Consider the following 18,576-nt stretch of genomic DNA (forward strand, 5'->3'; position numbering starts at 1 on the left):
GAGCTATAATGAACTAAATTTATTAAATTTTTGAAATATATGCTCTGACGTAGGATTCCATTCAGAGAATAAACACAAAAATTACACTAAAATGAAAGTTTACAAACCATTCTAACGGTTTTGCTATTACCATCTGGCAGCCACGTAGCCAGAAGGGGGGGCCCGGGGGCCCAATTTTGATTTTAACTGTTTTATGTGCATATTTTTTCGTTTAGAACCACAATACATTAAATGTATTATAATATATTATAGTTATAACCAATAAGTTATGCATATAATGTATTAGGAGCCAAGATAGGACTCCTGGCCCCCACCTCTGGCTACGTGGCTGCCATCTGGTGAATTACGAATTAGTATCTCGACGAAACAGGGCACTCAATTTTTGGTTCTTATGTTCAAAATGTAAAAACGAAAAGTGCAGTGTCTTATCTCGTTAAGATATTTACCAGTGCCTAGCTTTTTATAACCTCTTTAAAAGTAGGGTTATTAACACAAGTAGCCATGCTCTACTGAAAGAAGCAATTAAATTGATTTTTGTTGAATAAAAGAAAAGTCTAAGCTGTTTTCACAATTAAACTCCAAAATCCATACATGCAAAAGGCGTCTGTGACTGTGAAGCAAAACGATCAATCGGAAGATGTATGGTAATATTTAGCTATTCGGACAGTCGAGAAGAGGTCCAAACAGAAACGAAGATGAAATCCTTTTTGTGCCGTTATAACGATCGACGTTATAACAAAAAACGCGACGTTAAAAAAGACCACACAAAACGCTTTTAACGGTGCCAATCGCCAAGTCACACCGAGTGCATGTCCCGGAATATCTATACAGAATTCTGAGGAGTTGTTTCAAAAATCAAACGCTTGTTTATGAGACCGCTAATGGGCGTAAGACGTTGTGCATAACGTCGAGAGTTCCACAAGGCACCAGTCTTGGTCCAATAATTTGGAACAAGCGTTGGACGGTGTACTGTCTTTGAAGCTGCCTAGAGGTGTGATGATTGTCGGCTTTGCCGATGACATCGTGCTATCGGTGACAGGCGAGACACTGGAGGAGGTAGAAATGCTGGTGACAGAGGCGATTGGAACTATCGAGAAAACTGCAAATTGCCCACCATAAAACCGAGGTTCTGCTGGTTAGCAACATTATTACTTCAACGCGTGCTGTCAAGAATCTAGGAGTAATGATAGACGACCGGTTGAATTTCAGCTACCACGTCGACTACGCTTGCAAGAAGGCGGCGAAGGCTATCAATACGGTAGCCAGAATCATGCTGAATAGTTACGGGCCTAGTCGATACTGCGGTATGGAGGTCCAGCCTGGACCGTAACGGAATCGTGCGAAACTGAATAGTACCTTTCGATTCATGACTGTAAGAGTCGCCAGTACGTATAGAATAATATCGTCGGCAGTATGAGTTATTGCTGGAATGGTCCCCATCAGCACCATGTTTATGGAAGATAACGACTGTTACATATTTCAGCCGAAATTCGCAAAGCTGACCCATCTTTGTCAGCCCAGATGATGCATCAGCTTTTCAGCAATATATGGGAAACCGCAACTTTTCCGGTGGACTGGATGCAGGGCATATTGGTCAAGGTCCCTAAGATAGGAGACCCAACTGAATGCGGTAACTGGCGTGGCATCACGTTGCTCTATATTACTCTCAAAGTACTCTGTAAGGTAATCCTCAACCGGATCCAGGAGAAGATCGACGCTACTCTCCGGCGGCAGCAAGTTGGGTTCCGTACTGGCCGATCATGTGTAGAACATATCACAACGCTCCGCATTATATTGGAGCAGATCAACGAATTCCAAGACTCTCTTCTGTTGGTATTCGTTGACTTCAAAAAGGCGTTCGACCGACTCAACCACGAAAACATCTGAGGCGCACTTAGGCGTAGAGGAGTTCCAGATAATCTATGCCATCTCATCGAAGCTCAGTACGAAGCGTTCTCGTGCAAGGTTTTGCACGACGGCGTCTTGTCCGACCCCATAAGTGCTACTGCTGGTATGAGACAGGACTGCATTTTATCACCGCTTCTGTTTCTCATCGTTATGGATGAGATATTAGTTAGAGTAATTGATAGTAGACCAAATCGAGGATTGCCTTGGAATCCTCTAACGATGGAGCAGCTAAATGACCTCGACCTAGCCGAAGACATTGGCTTGGTCGCACAACGCCGAAACGATATGCAGAGCAAGTTAGACGACCTCTCCGAGAGCTCCCAGGCAGCAGGTCTCACAGTCAATGTAGCGAAAACTAAGTCTATGGTAGTGAACACTGACAATTCCACTGATTCTACTGAAGACTGATATAACCACACGGATCAGGAAGGTCAAGGGTGCCTTTGCAGGTCTGCGAAACATTTGGCGCTCAAACCAGATCACTCTACGTACGAAAATCCGAATCTTTAATTCAAACGTTAAATCCGTATTGCTGTATGCCTGCGAAACTTGGTGCGTCTCAGCGGAGACAACGCAAAAACTGCAGGTATTTATTAACCGGTGCCTGCAATACATCATTCCTGCCTGGTGACCTGATAACTGGATATCCAATGAGGAACTCCATCGTCGGTGTCATCAACGGCCGATAACCACAGAAATTCGTGAACGTAGGTGGAAGTGGATCGGACACACCTTGAAGAAAGGAGCGAAAGAGGTTTACAGAGAAGCACTCGACGGAATCCGCAAAGACAGCGTAGAAGAGGCAAACCCAGAGGCTCATGGCGATGCAGCCTAGCCAACGACATCCGGGCTGTAGACGGAGAACCTGTCCTGGCGATAGGTAAAAACCATGGCGGGTAACCGTCAGCAGTGGAGATCTCTGTTTTTATCCCTTTGTTCTGGCGGACCGGCGGACATGGACACATAAGTAAGTAAGTAAGTAAGTACGGATGAAGAAATACCCGAGGAGCCCGGAAGCTAGTGAGGGAAGAGTCGCTGATCAAATGACAGCAGGATTGGGATACGGCAGAGGACGGTAAATGGACGCACCGACCCATACCCATTCTGTCAACCTGGTTGAATAGGAAACATGGAGAAAACGGGTTCCACTTGACTTAGTGTCTCTCGGGTCACGGTTGTTTCGGACAATATCTGCACCGGTTTGGGCACGCCGCGACGCCAGTCTGTCCGGAATACAGAGAGATAGTAGAAGCACCACAGCACGTCGTTTTTGAATGTCTTCGATTTACCGCGATGCAAAAGGAGATGCCACCTCTGGAGAACATAGTTGCGAAATGTGTCTAAAGCAGAGCGTGAGGAATGCCGTGGAACTGCAACGAAAGTTGGGAAATGACTAGCAAAGTAGAAATCCTGAGTAGCATCATCACTACAGAGGTGGAATAACAAGCACGCGGAGCAAACCAAGCTTATACAGAAACACTGCGAGGATGGATGTTATATTAGCACGTCTCGATAGGTGCAGGGAAAGTGGACGGTCAAGGAACATAGAGTTACATCAAAGTTGACAGAACCCTGGGAACCCTAGGTGGCTGTGAAGAAATGGACGTTATGACGGTCGCCATCCCCGGATCGGTGTACATCTCGACAGGTACAAATACAGATACAGATACAGTGCACAGATACAGCCCCTCCCGAAGTCATACTTAACGATAGTTTCGGGGGGTTAAGGTCAGACGCCCGTAAGGTATTTAGTGGGTTAGAGTCCCACACTGCGCCACGTGATGAAGCATACATCATTAGTGTACCTGGCATTGAACGTTTCCTCACGAAAACACACACACACTCCTCAGTTCGTCGAACCCTATCTATGTCTATGTGACTCCCAAAATAGGAATTTTAAGGTGAAACGGTACTGAATCCAACATGGTCGGACATCCTATATCCTATATCCTCACAAAGACGCCATTTTTTCGGCCATGTTGGGATTCAGTACCGTATCACCTTAAAGCAGCTCGGTTTATTTTAGATTTTATAAAGGTTTTATTGCGGTGTGGCCCAACACGTATGATTTTTCATGGTGTGGCCTAATACCCAGATGAGATTATACCACGATAAAACTGATTGGCTGCGATACATCTTATAACTTTGCTATAATGTGGGCGTAGCAATACAATGTGGCGCACCAATCAAAGTTAATCTTACTGCTTGTCAAACCGCACTAAAACTATTAGTTTTATGGTACTATCAATATGTTAACACCCTTACCAAAAAGGTTATTGCTGCTATTATGAAGAATATTAGAAGTCAACAGCGAAATAATTTTTATGCAAGACCATATTTCCATTTTCTAGCATTTTTTGTGTTGGGCGCCAAGCAACAATTTAACAAAGTAAACAGTGAGCTCTGCAGAAATGAAGTTAGGCCATTGCAAATTATTTTTAAAGTTTTTGTCAACCCCCAATTTCACATCCAATTTCAACTCCGATTTCAAGTTCACTTTCAAACCTAATTTCAAGTTCAGGTTAATTCCAGTTTCCAGTTGTGGTCTATTTAACTTCTTAATTTTATATGTAGAATTATACTTTTGATTTGTGTTGGATATGATATTTTGTTTGTTTTTTTTTTAGTTTGCTTTATGAAATTAGATTTTTGAACTTCGACTTTTGCTTATTAACCTTGGACTTTGGACTCTCGCTTTTTGTTTTTTGCAGTTTTTGGCTTTTGAGTGAAACGCTACTTATACTTTTATACTACCGATTTTTGACTTTTGGCTTAAGAATTGACTCTGATTTTGATTTTACTTTTGGTTTTATTTTTGGTTATAAGCTTTTGAGTTTTGCCTTCAATCTTGCCTTCTAACTTTTGAATTTTTAATTTCGACTTTATTTTTGTTGTTTGCCCGTTAACTTCTGAATTTTCATTTTTGACTTTTAAATTTTTACATTTATCTTCTAATGTTTGATTTTTGATTGTGAGTGAAATTTTGATATGATTGTTGACCTTTGATTTACGACTTTTGAATTTTTCCTTTTATTTTTGGTATGTATTTGATTTTTAATTTAGGCTTTTGGTATTAGACGTTCCTTTTTTTCTCAATATTAAGCTCCCCAAATAACAATTCTAAGTTTTAGAATGTTCCTCTAGTGATTTTCATGACCTATTTCAGATAACCGCTAATAAAACATTAAGTTCCACTAGAACTTCCTGATGACCGCTATAAAATTGTCTTCCGACCAAGGGACCCACTCTTCAGCAGGCTTTATGAAACAGATCACAAACTTAAGTAGTCTTATCATACTCTGAGAAAGCAGCAATAAAACCGCAATTATACTTTTGGCTGCTTGCCAACTACCGCCATAATTTAATGAAGTTTTTCGCTGCAAAGCTATTAAGCGTACACCTTGCTCTGGTAAAAGGCTAAATCAGTCCGCCAGCTTTGTTAGCTAAAGTTAAAGTTTTACTGTCAGTTAATTCTGATTGATTTGGTTTATAGCGACCACAATAAAATATCCCATAGAATAATTAATAAATTTTCAGCAGTCTCCGTTGGTTTGCAGCATATGCGCATTAAATGTTATCGTGCATATTGATATGGCAGGTAGATAAAATGAACGCGCCATGAAATTTAGTAATGTTCGAAAACTGGTTGTTTTAACAAATTAAATATATTCAGGTAAATCTCAACTTCTAACAAAATAATTTTAGTTGCTTCCTGTGACATAAAGAACGATTGATAATAACTTTCTTTCTGCAAAACACTTCGTAAAGCTATACAATTTTGTGCTGAAAATCGTATGTATGTCAGTTATTATCATTATATTTTAATGAACTTCTTAGGAAAAAAAGTTAGATTGAAGTTCAAAGTTGCACGATCATTAAAACGCAACAACAATGCAAATATTCTTTTTTTGTGTCTGCATGGTGTGTACCAAATACCAAACAGATCGCCATTTTTTTATGTTTTCTTCGAAGCTGAGAATTTTTACATATCTAAAATTGGCACATGTAGATATCTAAGATTGACATATGTGACATTGAGAATGTAATGGCAGACGCATGCTGTTTTACATCTATCAGCAATCAAACAACGGATGTTTTTGGCAAAGACGAACCATTTTTGTTATAAATTACCGTTTTGTTGCCGGTAAAAATAAAACACCGCGCTTCTACGTTAGATTCCGTCATTATTATTCCATCTTATATATAAAAATGGATTTCTGTGTGTCGGGATGTTCCTTATAGAATCGAAAACTACTGAACCAATCGGTGTGAAAATTTGCATGTAGAGGTTTTTGAGGCCAGAAAAGGTTTTAGTGATGGTTAGAGACCCCTCCCCCCATTAAGAGGGGGGGGGGGCTCCCATACAAATGAAATAAAAATTTCTGCATAACTCGCCCAAGTAACAATTTCAATTTTAAGGTGCACTTGGAGAGGTTTCCAGCATTTGCTGCTTAAAACTGATCTCAAAACTTGTAATTCTACAAAACTGCGATAAAACAGTCATAAAATCCTTATAAGGCGAGAGAGGCCCACACTAAAGAAGGTTCTCAAGAAAATTTCCAAAGATCCTTTTAAAACTTGTAATTCTTATCGATATCTATTTATAATGACTTCCAAGAGTCGCTTGAAACAAAAAGAAAACCGCCACAAGTGTTGATGATTTTATGGTTGTCTCTTCAAAGAACACTTGCAAGCCATCATACACTTTTCACAGCCTTAAATGTTTTAAATTAACCAAGAGCTATAAGCTATAAGCATTCACAGATATTGCTATTTCGAAATGGGTATAAATGAAAATTGAAAATAAAAATGGTGATAAAAGCAGCTGCTTTGTTGCTCATAAATGAGAAATTTTTCATGCCACGCTCGGTTTGCCGATGTTTTGTGACATGAAAGTTAGAAAATTTTAACGCGCCAGTTATTTTTGCTAGATTATTGGAAAATTAAATTAATAAAAATGATTAATGATTTCATGAAGAAGTTGATTGCTACCAAATTTTTAACTAATTGTGGCAAAAAGGCTTTTATATGTCTAAACATTTATTTAAAAAGATAAGATCGTTAATGGTATTGCATAATAACATATTTATAAGCGCCCATATGCAATTGACTACAATTTCAAAAGTAATCAAAATAGCCTTGTTCGCCATTTTTTCAATTGTTTTATCCAAATCAACCCGAAAGCGCTTATTAGACTAACATTTCTTGCACAAGACAAAGAAAATTTTTCCAAGAGCGCGATAAGTTCATCAATACTTATTGTATTCTTGAAGAAGACAAGTTGCGCTTGAATAAGAATTGTTTGAATTACTTGAGGGCACCAAGTTTTTGCAAGATAACCATAGCCAATATCGACGTAACGTGTTGTTTGTGCTGTTTGGACTGCACGACAGTTCCAAGCGTTTAATTTACAATTGGTATCGGTACAACTGTTTTTAAAAATTATGCTTCAACTACTTCAGTGCCTTCAAACATTTTCCATACAAAGACATCTGACTTATGAACTCTATATTTAGTTTAAAAAAAAATACGAAAAGCTCTAGAGAAAACCCGCACCGCCTCTGGCAAATGCATCATTACCGGCACTGTCCTTCCCCAGTTCAGCTAGTCCTGAGATCTTTATTGTTTTGTGACTTCGCTGATTGTTCATATGAAAGAGTTTTCAAAATATTACACAGACTTTCGCTTAATTTTCGTTTAAAAGATCTGTATTCTTCAATTTTCTCCAGGTTCAGACGCCCATTTTGACAGATTAGTTGTTTACGTCAGAATGTTCTTATTCAAGATTATAATTGCTCTTTCAAGAATATACGATTTTAAGAGAGTTTTATGGCAGTATTGTTAAGATAAACCAATCTTGCAGAAGAGTGTCATAAGTTTTTGTCAAAACTATTGTTAAGTTTTAAGAAGCGTCGTTTTTAAACAAAAATGAAGTATCCTTTAAAACCCCTTATAAGGTGAATTACACTTACTGATAATTTAGTTTTATGGGTGATTCTTCAAGTCTCCTTCAGTCATACTTCAGAAATGTTAGTCAAATAAGATAAAATTCACTTGAGGAGAAACATTATAAAACCTAACAGACTTCGAAATGCTCTGATAAAACTACTATAAGAAATGAATAAGACCAATTTGCTATTAGATTGTTACTTAGGTCGAGAATTAATCAAGCAAATAGAACAAAATTTGGCATGTGGGTGTTTTTGGTGACAAAAATTTATTCTATGGTAAATTGGGACCCCTCCCCTCTTTAGCAGGGGAATTATGACTACGCTCCCCTTTAAGAGGGAGGGCTTCCATACAAATGAAATACAAATTTCCTCATAACTCGAGAACTAATCAAGCAAATGGAACCAAATTTGGCATCTGAAGGTTTTCGAGGGCAAGAATATTTTCTATAGTGGATTAGAATTGAAGAGGGGGGGCTCCTGTACCGAATAAATTCAAATTTTCTTATAACTCGAGAACTAATCAAGCAAATGGAACCAAATTTGGCATGTGGGTGTTTTTGGAGACAAAATTTTTTTCTATGATGAATTGGGACCCCTCCACACTTTAAAAGGGGGGGCTCCCTTACAAACGAAATACAAATTTCCTCATAACTCGAGAACTAATCAAGCAAATGGAACCAAATTTGACATGTAGGGGGATTAGGGGCATAATGAGCACACGGGGCGAAATGGGCACCCTCTTTTCTACGAAAGTACGCATTTTGTAATATCGTATGGCATGCCAAACACTGCTGTAGGTACTACAGTATCTATTGATCATAAAATGAGTGATCTCTCCTTTTAAAACACGGAGTTATATTAAAAAACTCAACTTGGTTCTCAGACGCTGAAAAAGTTATAATTTTGGTGCACTACCAAATAAGCTTTTACGTCCATTTAGATATTTTAAACTATCAAGTGCACACTGCAACATGATGTATATATTGTATCTCAAATTTCACCTTCATTGAAGTTTTGATTTTATACTATAATTAGTGTAAAAACCCATTTTTACTTTAACTACTTGACTGGGGGCGAAATGGGCATCCTCAGGCGGGGTGAAACGAGCACTATGTCGCATTAACTAACCTGTCAGTTTCTTTGTTTATCGCGTCAATGCATGTTTACAGTGATGGTATGAATATGCCAAAGGAATCCGGAAGATATAGTTGGTCAAAAAAGGTCTTGTAAGCGGCCTTGACCACTGTAAAGCGAGACGAAATATCCACAAAACAAGTCGCCAAGTACTACGGCATTCTGCGGCAGACGTTAGCTCGGTATGTGACGCGATACGAACGGCAATCTCGGGACAGGAGGTGGGCCCAATTGATTCCTTCAAAACTGTGTTCGCTCCCGCTGCAGAACAAGAGCTGGTGGACCATATTTTGCATATGGAGGTTCGATGCTACGGTATTACTACCCGTGAAATCAGAAGCCTCGCATACCAGCTGGCAGAGAGAAACGGAAAAGCTTATGTCTTCAACACCAAAACACAGCTAACCTAAGCGGCACCCGAAATATTCTTTGTGTGCTCCAGAGGCAACCTTCGCGACTGAATTGGCTTTAAGCGACTAGCGGTCGATAGTTTTTTCGACGTTTTGACATGTTCTGTATTTGTGTATGTATGGGTGTGTATGTGTATGAGTATATGTGTATGTATGTGTGTATGTATGTGTATATGTATGTGTGTGAGTGTGTGTATGTGTGTGTGTGTGTGGTTGTTGTAGTTGTATACACCTTCCAATCATGTGTTTATAAGGGTGCTCATTATGCCCCAGGGGGTGCTCATTGTGCTCCACACACTGAATAATTTTTAGTTTTTGAAGCATGAATTCAAATTGCAATTTTCGTTATCATGTGAATTATTTTTCAATTTGTTAACAGTATGCCTTTAATTATCGATAGTGAATGTATGTTTTGCAATGACGACACTTTAAAAATTCAGTCATTTTGGATGCTTAAATCAGCCAACAAGTTAGGGTGCTCATTATGCCCCTAATACCCCTAAGTGGTTTTGGAGGCAAGATTTTTTTCTATGGTGAATTGAGACCCCTCTCCTCTTTAGAAAGCGAGTTAGGGGCCATCTCCCTTTTGAGAGGGTGGGCTTCCATACAAATGAAATGCAAATTTCCTCTAATCTCGAGAACTAATCAATCAAATGGAACCAAATTTGGCATGTGTGAGTTTTAAATGGCAGAAATTTTATCTATGGTAAATTACGACCCCTTCTCCTTTTAAGAGGGGGGCTCCCATACAAATGAAATTCAAATTTCCTTTAACTTGAGATCTAATCAAGCAAATGGAACCAAATTTGGCATGTGGGAGATTTTGGAGTCTTGAATTTATTTTATGATAGTTAGAGACCTCTCACACCTGTGGTAGGGGGATATGGACTCTCATACAAATAAAACAGAAATTTTTGTGAAACTCAAAAACTAATCGAACTCGAGAAATTCAAGACTCTTCCATAAAACATTAGTCAATAACAAGACCACAAAAACTATTTATAGTAACACTAGATCATTCATGACGAGACGGTCACGAGTGTTGCCGGTGACCCGCCGTCGGAAGCGCCGCTCACTGGGGGGCTTGCAAAACTAGCGATTGTGACAAAGATCATCCGAGATTCATGATTTATGTACAACATAGGTTAATTTGTCGCAATACGAAGTTTGTCGGGTCAGCTAGTAAAAAATAAATATCCAAAAAGCCAAAAATTCACGACTTTTCATTGTTTGGAGCGTCAAATCAAAAACACAACAAATTTTGAATTACTCTTAGACGTTTCGCTTTTAAGTTAAAAGTTGAATGATTAAATCGATAAAAATCCTCCGCAAAACTCGATAAAGATGGCGTATTATATTTTGCTACCACTTGATATTATCGATGAAAGGGCACATCGCTTACCGTTTTCCTGATTTTATTCAGTTCATCTTCAATCTTGTGGTACCCTCAGAATCACTAACATTGCTAGTAAAGTATGTACGAATATACCATACTTTCTATTGATCAGATAAATTTCAAAGCCAAACATGCAAAGCATTTTTTTCTTTACTAAAATTAAAAACACTATCTGATCCACAAAAGTCGTCAGGTATATAGTTTTTCGGCAAAAAATATCTGTACGGTGCTTACGCCACATTTGCATTCTAGTATTTACGGTGCACGTGTCCTTCCAGCAAGCCGCTCTGCTGTTCTGCTGCAGCCTGAATCTGAGCGGCGGGCGCTAAAGGCTGAACTTCTGTTGTGCCGTATATCTTCCCGGCTCGACACATAATCAACTGAAACTTAGTAAAGTCAATGAAAGGAGAATTTCCACTTTTTTGCTCGTTCATTGGTATCCGGATGAATGTGGATACACCGAGATGGAAATTGGTCCTCGAAGGAATGCTCGGCGTTCTGCCATTCCACACTCTGTGCCGTCTCCTGGTACGGTGTCATCGCTGTCGTCGTCGTCGTCGTCGTTGTCGGTCTCATACAGAATTACTGCACATAGCGACTATCATGGAGGAGGCCGTGTCCGGGAGAGTATGTCTTTTAAGTAGCGACCCCCACTCGTTCAGATTCCTCTAAAGGAAAACTTTGTATCGCTTGAATAATAATGCACGCAAAAGAGAAACAGCTTTCACGTGATTAGGCACGTTTATGGCTCCTTTCTGTTCTGTTCTTCGCGCAGTTCCTTGTTTTTCATCAGTTCTCAGCATATTGCTTGCCGGGTGTGTCTTACGGCACTCTAGAATCGGAGCATTGGTTGATTGCTTGCTACTTTGTACCACTGCACTGCACTGGATTCCAGGTTTATTCCAGTTGCCTTAATTTGAAAAAAAAAATCAAGACACGTTGTTATAGATGACGCGTGATTTTGCTTATTTCGCAAGTTTTTTCATCGTTACGTAGATATAGTTGAGGCATTATGTCAAGCACTTACATCACCTTATCGTGCTAACTCTCACCGAGTAACTACTCTGCTTTCGCTTGCGAAGAATGGAGGATTTTTTCTGCTTTCTTACAATCGCTTGCCATCGTTTCCATTCCATAGAATTTGTCGAGAGAATCCTTACGTAGCGCCAAAGTGTGTTATTTTTTTCTGCAGGCCAACCATTGTCTCATATCCGGTATAGTACTGTGCTCGACCCATCACAGAGTCAAACTTAGGTACATTTTTGGCATGTTAACTTAATACTAATTTGCCATCCATTGGGTGTTATTCCTTACCCTATCGGTGGTTCATCTCCTGCATCTAAAATTTGGTTAACGAATAGATGACCACCCTAACCCAGCAACATATGTACAAGTGTATAAAATCACTCCCACGCCCATCCATTTCTGCTTCTTTCAGACTATACACTAGTAGCATTTTCGTATCCATCTCACTTAGTTTTCATTTCTAGACAGCCCACTAGCATTTCGAAAGGATATGGCTACCGTGGATAAGACAGGCACCCTGCTCGAAACATGCCGGGATATCGAACGCGTTGACTTACGGAGTGGCACTGACCGCCGAATGAAGAGCACCTTCCAAGATTTGGTGGAGCAAAAAGTGATTATGAGGTTGTTCTTTTCCGTCATGTAGGGATGTTTTTTTTTCTATGTGAGCTGTCGTTCGTCGTTCAGAGATTTGCGGCCACCGGCTCATGAATCATTTGTAATACGATGATTATGTAACTGACCGTGGTAAATACGGTCGGTCGGTTGGTGCAGAACCGGCCGCAGACAGGTTGAGATTCAGCAGATTAAGTTGGTGGTAATGTTTGATGCCTACGTTCCAAATTGTTTTCTCTTGCGGTCGAAATCATATCGGCTGAGTCTGGTTGAAAATTTTGTGTTTTATTATAAAGGGTGTTACGATTAAAATTTGGTCGACATATCTGAACAACCCTCATTTTATAGCCTATTTTATGTCTCATTTTAAAGCCTCTATTTTGAAGAGCAAAAGCAGCAACGCAACCAAATTTTACTTGCGCATCAAGAAAATCTGCCCTGCTCGCACATCAAGTTAGCGAAATCGTTGAAAGTGACCAATGTAGTAAAAGTGATCGAGAAACGCCTGTGGACAACCCCTTGTCGACATAAGCTCGCATCGGGAAGAAACCAAAAGTCCGTCGACCACAAAAAGCGGGGCCAGCCTTTTCGTCCGAGATGTCGCAAACATACTGAGAGATTCTTCTACAACCGTGCATCGAGCTATGAAACAAACCGGACGCGACGATAAACAAAACAAGATGGCCAAAACATGATCCTAGAAGCTGTATATGACTGATGGTGACGAAGCTCGATTCGTTCAGGCGAACTTCCTTGACAGAAGTTTTATACCGTATTCGGAAGGGGCAAAGTAGCAAACATTTTCAAGCATATGAAACTGTCGAGAAGTGCTAGTGGCTTGGAAAGCGATATTTTCATTGAAACCAGGATCATGAACTAAAAAGTTCGTGAACGATTGTCTATAAAAAATATCTGCTGCATTTCCTGAAGCAATACAATTGTTCCGTGCTGATTTGGCCAGGTTTGGCATCCTATCATTACAGAACAAAGGCTTTAATGTGGTATGCCTCCAACAGAAGCAGTTTAAAGCATTCTGTGATGAAGAAACTGGACGAAGTAACTGTATGAAGAGAATCTAATGGCATGAGTTGTCGATACAATTATTGCGTTACCATGAACAAGTAACAATTCATTCGCATTTGGTTGGAGGTTGGCCAATCGACTAGTATGAAGATGTTACACTCCAAGCTGTTGATTGGTCATGAACATATGAGGCTCTCGGTTTCAATGAAAATTCGGAAGCACGTTGGAGGCAGCCAATGGCTACCAAATGTAGACTCGGCTGGAACATTTACGGATAAGCTCAGCTCATTTCAGAACCCTTCACCATGGGTTCCGACGCGACCGCTCTGTTAGCTTCGATTACCTTTTATTTGTTACAATTTGTTAGATAAACAGGTTAAATGTCGAAATAAAAGCCTTGCACCAATTCTAACAGTCGCTGGTCATTTAATCCATTTGTGGCTCCCCATATGAGCGGAATATGGGAGCGGATGGTGCGTTCTGCAAAAACAGCAATCAGGACTACTGTCAAGATAGCACAAAACACAAACGATGAGCCGCTGGAGACAATGATCACCGAAGCCGAAGCCAGCGTCCAGCGTCCAGCGTCCAGCGTCCAGCGTCCAGCGTCCAGCGTCCAGCGTCCAGCGTCCAGCGTCCAGCGTCCAGCGTCCAGCGTCCAGCGTCCAGCGTCTAGCGTCCAGCGTCCAGCGTCCAGCGTCCAGCGTCCAGCGTCCAGCGTCCAGCGTCCAGCGTCCAGCGTCAAGCGTCCAGCGTCCAGCGTCCAGCGTCAAGCGTTCAGCGTCCAGGGTCCAGGGTCCAGCGTCCAGCGTCCAGCGTCCAGCGTCCAGTGTCCAGTGTCCAGTGTCCAGCGTCCAGCGTCCAGCGTCCAGCGTCCAGCGTTTAGCATCCAGCGTTTAGCATCCAGCGTCCAGCGTCCAGCGTCCAGCGTCCAGCGTGCAGCGTCCAGCGTCCAGCGTTCAGCGTCCAGCGTCCAGCGTTCAGCGTCCAGCGTTCAGCGTCCAGCGCTCAGTGTCCAGTGTACAGTGTTCATTGGTCAGTGCCCTGTGCCCATTGTCTAATAACCAGTGGCCAGTGTCCGGTAACCGGTGTCTAGTGTCCAGTGTTCAGTATCCAATGTCCAGCATCCAGTGTCCAGTGTCCAATATCCAGCATCTAGTGTCCAGTGGCCAGTGGCCAGTGTCCAGTGTCCAGTGTACAGCGTCCCGTGTCCACTGTCCAATATCCAGTGTACAGCATCCCGTGTCCACTGTCCGATATCCAGTGTCCACTGTCTGGTGGCCAGTGTCCAGTGCCAAGCGTTCAGTATCCAGCATGCGGCATCCAGCATCTAGCGTTCGGTGTCCAGCGTCAGTACCTAGTGTCCAGTGGCTAGTGTCCGGTGTCCAGTGTCCAGTATCCAGTGTTCACCGTCCAGCATCCAGCGTCCAACATACAGCATAAACGTTTAGTGTCCAGCGTCCAGTGTTCTTAGTGCCAGAGTCTAGTGTCCAGTGTCTAGTGTCCAGCGTCCACCGTGCTGTGGCCCAGAATGCGGACATTAGCAATTGAAAGTGCGTAATTTTTCAAGGGTGATGTCTTTGGAGAATTTAATTAAATATAGCGCATCTTTCTCCACTATCAGGGTGACCGTGAATTCACCTGTTAGGGTGATACAAAATTTGTTTTTTTTTAAATAATTTAAAAAAAATCCGCCAAAAAGTTGTGGCACATACTACAATAAGCAACATACTGCAATAAGCAACATACTGCAACTTTGCTGAATATTGTAACTATCTATCTTTTACTAGTAGCGAAATATAATGATGTGTTGAATGAAAAGAATACTTAAAAATCAATTATACTCAATAACAACACTAAATAAATATTTTCTCTAAAGACTGTTTGTCGCTGCGTGGATGCATATGAGTTATGATTTTTCTCAAAACCTTGCTTAGTGTAAAAGTGCAAAAGTGTTTAAAAAGTTCAAAATAGGGGAATATGAGCTACATGGAATACTTCCCGATGACAAAGTTCAGTTCGTACCACTCGATTCTCCAGAAAATTTTACATAAGATGAATCTTAAATGCGTCTGTTTTTTGGTTCGTTTTTGCCGGTTTGAAATAAGTTTTCTATTGAGTCATCATTTTTTTGAATATTTTCTCTCCATAGTGAAAGTAAAGACCAAATCAATTTAAGTGTTTTTTCGTCTCTATAAACGAATCAAAACTTGCACTTAACGGTAACGGTAAAACTTGTAGAAGAGTATGAAAAAAATTACTAGGGGATTGTCCCCTGTTGTGAAACGGCCCCGGTTGTGAAACACCCGTAATTTTTAACGTTTTTATTATCCTAGTGCAGTCAAGTTACTACCAGCGTCTAATCTCATAGTAATATAACTTTTAAGCAAACAACGGTCAAACTTCAACATTTACAATGCTTTGTAGGAAAAGTGTTTGAAAAAACACCCAAAAAAGTTTTTTCGCATATTTTGCAATTGATTATTTTGTGTACCAAATGGAATGAACAAACTCAGGTAAAGGTATGTAAGCTAAGTTTTGGACTTCTATTTCATCACACAGACAAATTTTAGGTGAAATAATTGACTCAAAAATTATAATATATTTTTTTGCAATATGGCCACCGACCCGGTTATGAAACAGTCGAGTTCCCGGTTGTGAAACATCTAGAAAATCAATTATTTTATACTTCAATGATCGTACATTACTTCAATTGGGGCATAATGAGTTTTTATGGCAGCAGGATTCATTTAGGTTTAGCAAAAATCAATTCCTTGTAACACATGTAACAGAGCAGTACATTTGAAATGCGCCAATAAGATTGCTTGCTTTTTTACATGCATTCATTGCGATTCAGATTCAGATGATGAAACGAAGAAATTGATTAATGATTTTGTATTTTTAGTATTTTCCATGAATAAATGATTTTAATTTTTGATTTTTCTTCGATATTTCTATATTTTCTTTGTTTTGGCCAAAAACCAAAACCTGTTTCATAACCGGGGACATTCCCCTAACTTGCAATCACACCATTTCTTTATACTATTTGTGCTGAGCATAGCCGTATAGCAGATTTATTGCTTCGTAATATAAAATAATGTTAGATTTTTCGCAATTGCTGCCTTCATAACTCCGGAAAATAATTTTCTTCATGCTGAAACAATTACAGAGGATTTCAGTTTTTCAATTTGGAACTGCGAAGAAGTTCGATGATAGAAACAACCATAAAGAACTCCCGGTAACTAATGTAACAAAACTAGTGAAATCTTTCGTTACACTTCTACTAATAGCCGTCGAAGCTTGCACAGAAACGACATTAAACCCAGACCGAAGCAAAACCTGATTTTAAATTCGAAGTTTAATTGTACTTCTTTCGTTCGAATTATTATTCGCACTGCTCTTCGGCAGCAGGAAACTTTCTCCTTTCCCATTAAGAGAACAGCACCGATGCAGCACCGTAAAACGAGAACACCATTACCTGCAGTCTCATGGCCTGTAACATTAAATGAACCGCAAACACACGGCAAACTTCAATAATTAACAACCGCAAACTAGTGCAGCGCAACCACCGCACCGCACCGCCATCGCCAACGCCATAGCCACTGCCGCCGGTGTCTGTTATGCGGCCAGATGCGGGGCAAAAGTTCCGAATTTCCACCCGGAAGGTCAGATGATGATTCTGCTCTAGCAGTTGGAAAACACCACAACTGCTGTCAGTTGTGCAATACTGACACTACACTGGCACTGGCACGGCTGGCCTGTTGTACAATCGTTTCGGAACACGCTAAATATTTAAATGAGTGCATTATCATTTTCACTTCCCTGGTTCCGGAAGTAGGTCAACCCAAGGGTTAAACACAACGATTGTGCGGTAGCACCCGTTTTTCTTCTTTCAGTTTCTTCTAGTTGGTCAAAGTTTTCCTCTCTTGTCTCTACGCGGAGAGTAACCGTGCCAATAGTGGCCAAAATGGACAGATACAACAACCATTTTGCTTATATGTAAGTATGTTTCAAGCAATCTTGGTCTCACACTAACAACGGTAGGGATTTGCTTTTGAATGTGGATAAATAAGCAACCACTTCCTGGAGGAGGGTGCGGAAAGTGTGTCAAACAGTAACGTGCCGCCACGAGAATTGGTGTACCACTTGGGTGCCACACGTCCGACGACGGTACACGGTCGGCGGTCGTAGCCGTCCGTGTTTGTCATCGCAACCGTACTTCCAGGAATCCGTTGCCGCTGCGACAATGGTAGGTATCACTGTTCTTCCGTTTCTCGTTTAAACACTGTGCGGATCAAGGTGCGCAGCAAGAAGTTTACATGTTTATTCGGCCAACGAAAATACCAGTGGGTGTTTAGTGGAGATGGATTAGAATTATGCTTTTTTGTGTAATTTTGAACTACGAGGCGAAATACCTTCTCCAATAAAGGTTCAGAAGGGCCAACCCCAACACGACAATACATCTAATATGTTTAAAACTGAATCGTTTGTTTGAGAAACCCCACAAGTCCACTCGACACTTTTGTGGGAAAACAACAAAAAACTGATTTTCTCAAAATTTTGAACCAATCCCTATATTTTTTGGTATGAGGTTCTATGCTAATATCTAAAATACATTATGTAGACTTATCTTTTGATCAAAATAATGATTCTAACTAAAATTAGAAGGCTTTAAAGTTAATGGATATTTGGGGTTTCTCAAACAAACGAGAAATTGATGGTGCACTTAAGTAGTTTTAGGCCGTTTCTAGTCAGACTTGTGATCTTTTCATGATCATAGTATGTAATTTGTTACCATATATCACTGAGGATGTTAAAAAAGTACGTACCGCTAAGAAGAAGAAGAGGGGAGGGGCGCGAAATATTATTTATAAAAAAATTTGAAGTAGAATAATACAAGTTTTAGAAAAAGTTTTGTACTTTTTTAATAGAAATTTTTATCATGGTTTTCATTTACCTATTAAAAAATAAAAGGTAAATGGGATAACAACTGTTTTTGAATTGCATAAATGGACCAGAGTAACACGAATTCACATCGAATAGAATACCTAGATACTTTGCTAGTAGTAATTAAAGATATAACCAGAAAATAAAATAATCTTGGAGAACAACC

At 40.3% G+C, this 18,576-nt stretch overlaps 1 protein-coding gene across 1 annotated transcript in view; it reads right to left on the reverse strand.

Annotated features, from left to right (window-relative positions):
- Nucleotides 1-18,576, reverse strand: part of LOC128737741 (pneumococcal serine-rich repeat protein) — a 123,672-nt gene that overhangs the window by 14,729 nt on the left and 90,367 nt on the right. The gene's annotated exons all lie outside the window — the stretch shown is intronic.

The sequence above is a fragment of the Sabethes cyaneus genome, chromosome 2, assembly GCF_943734655.1.
Source record: "Sabethes cyaneus chromosome 2, idSabCyanKW18_F2, whole genome shotgun sequence".
Lineage (NCBI taxonomy): Eukaryota > Metazoa > Arthropoda > Insecta > Diptera > Culicidae > Sabethes > Sabethes cyaneus.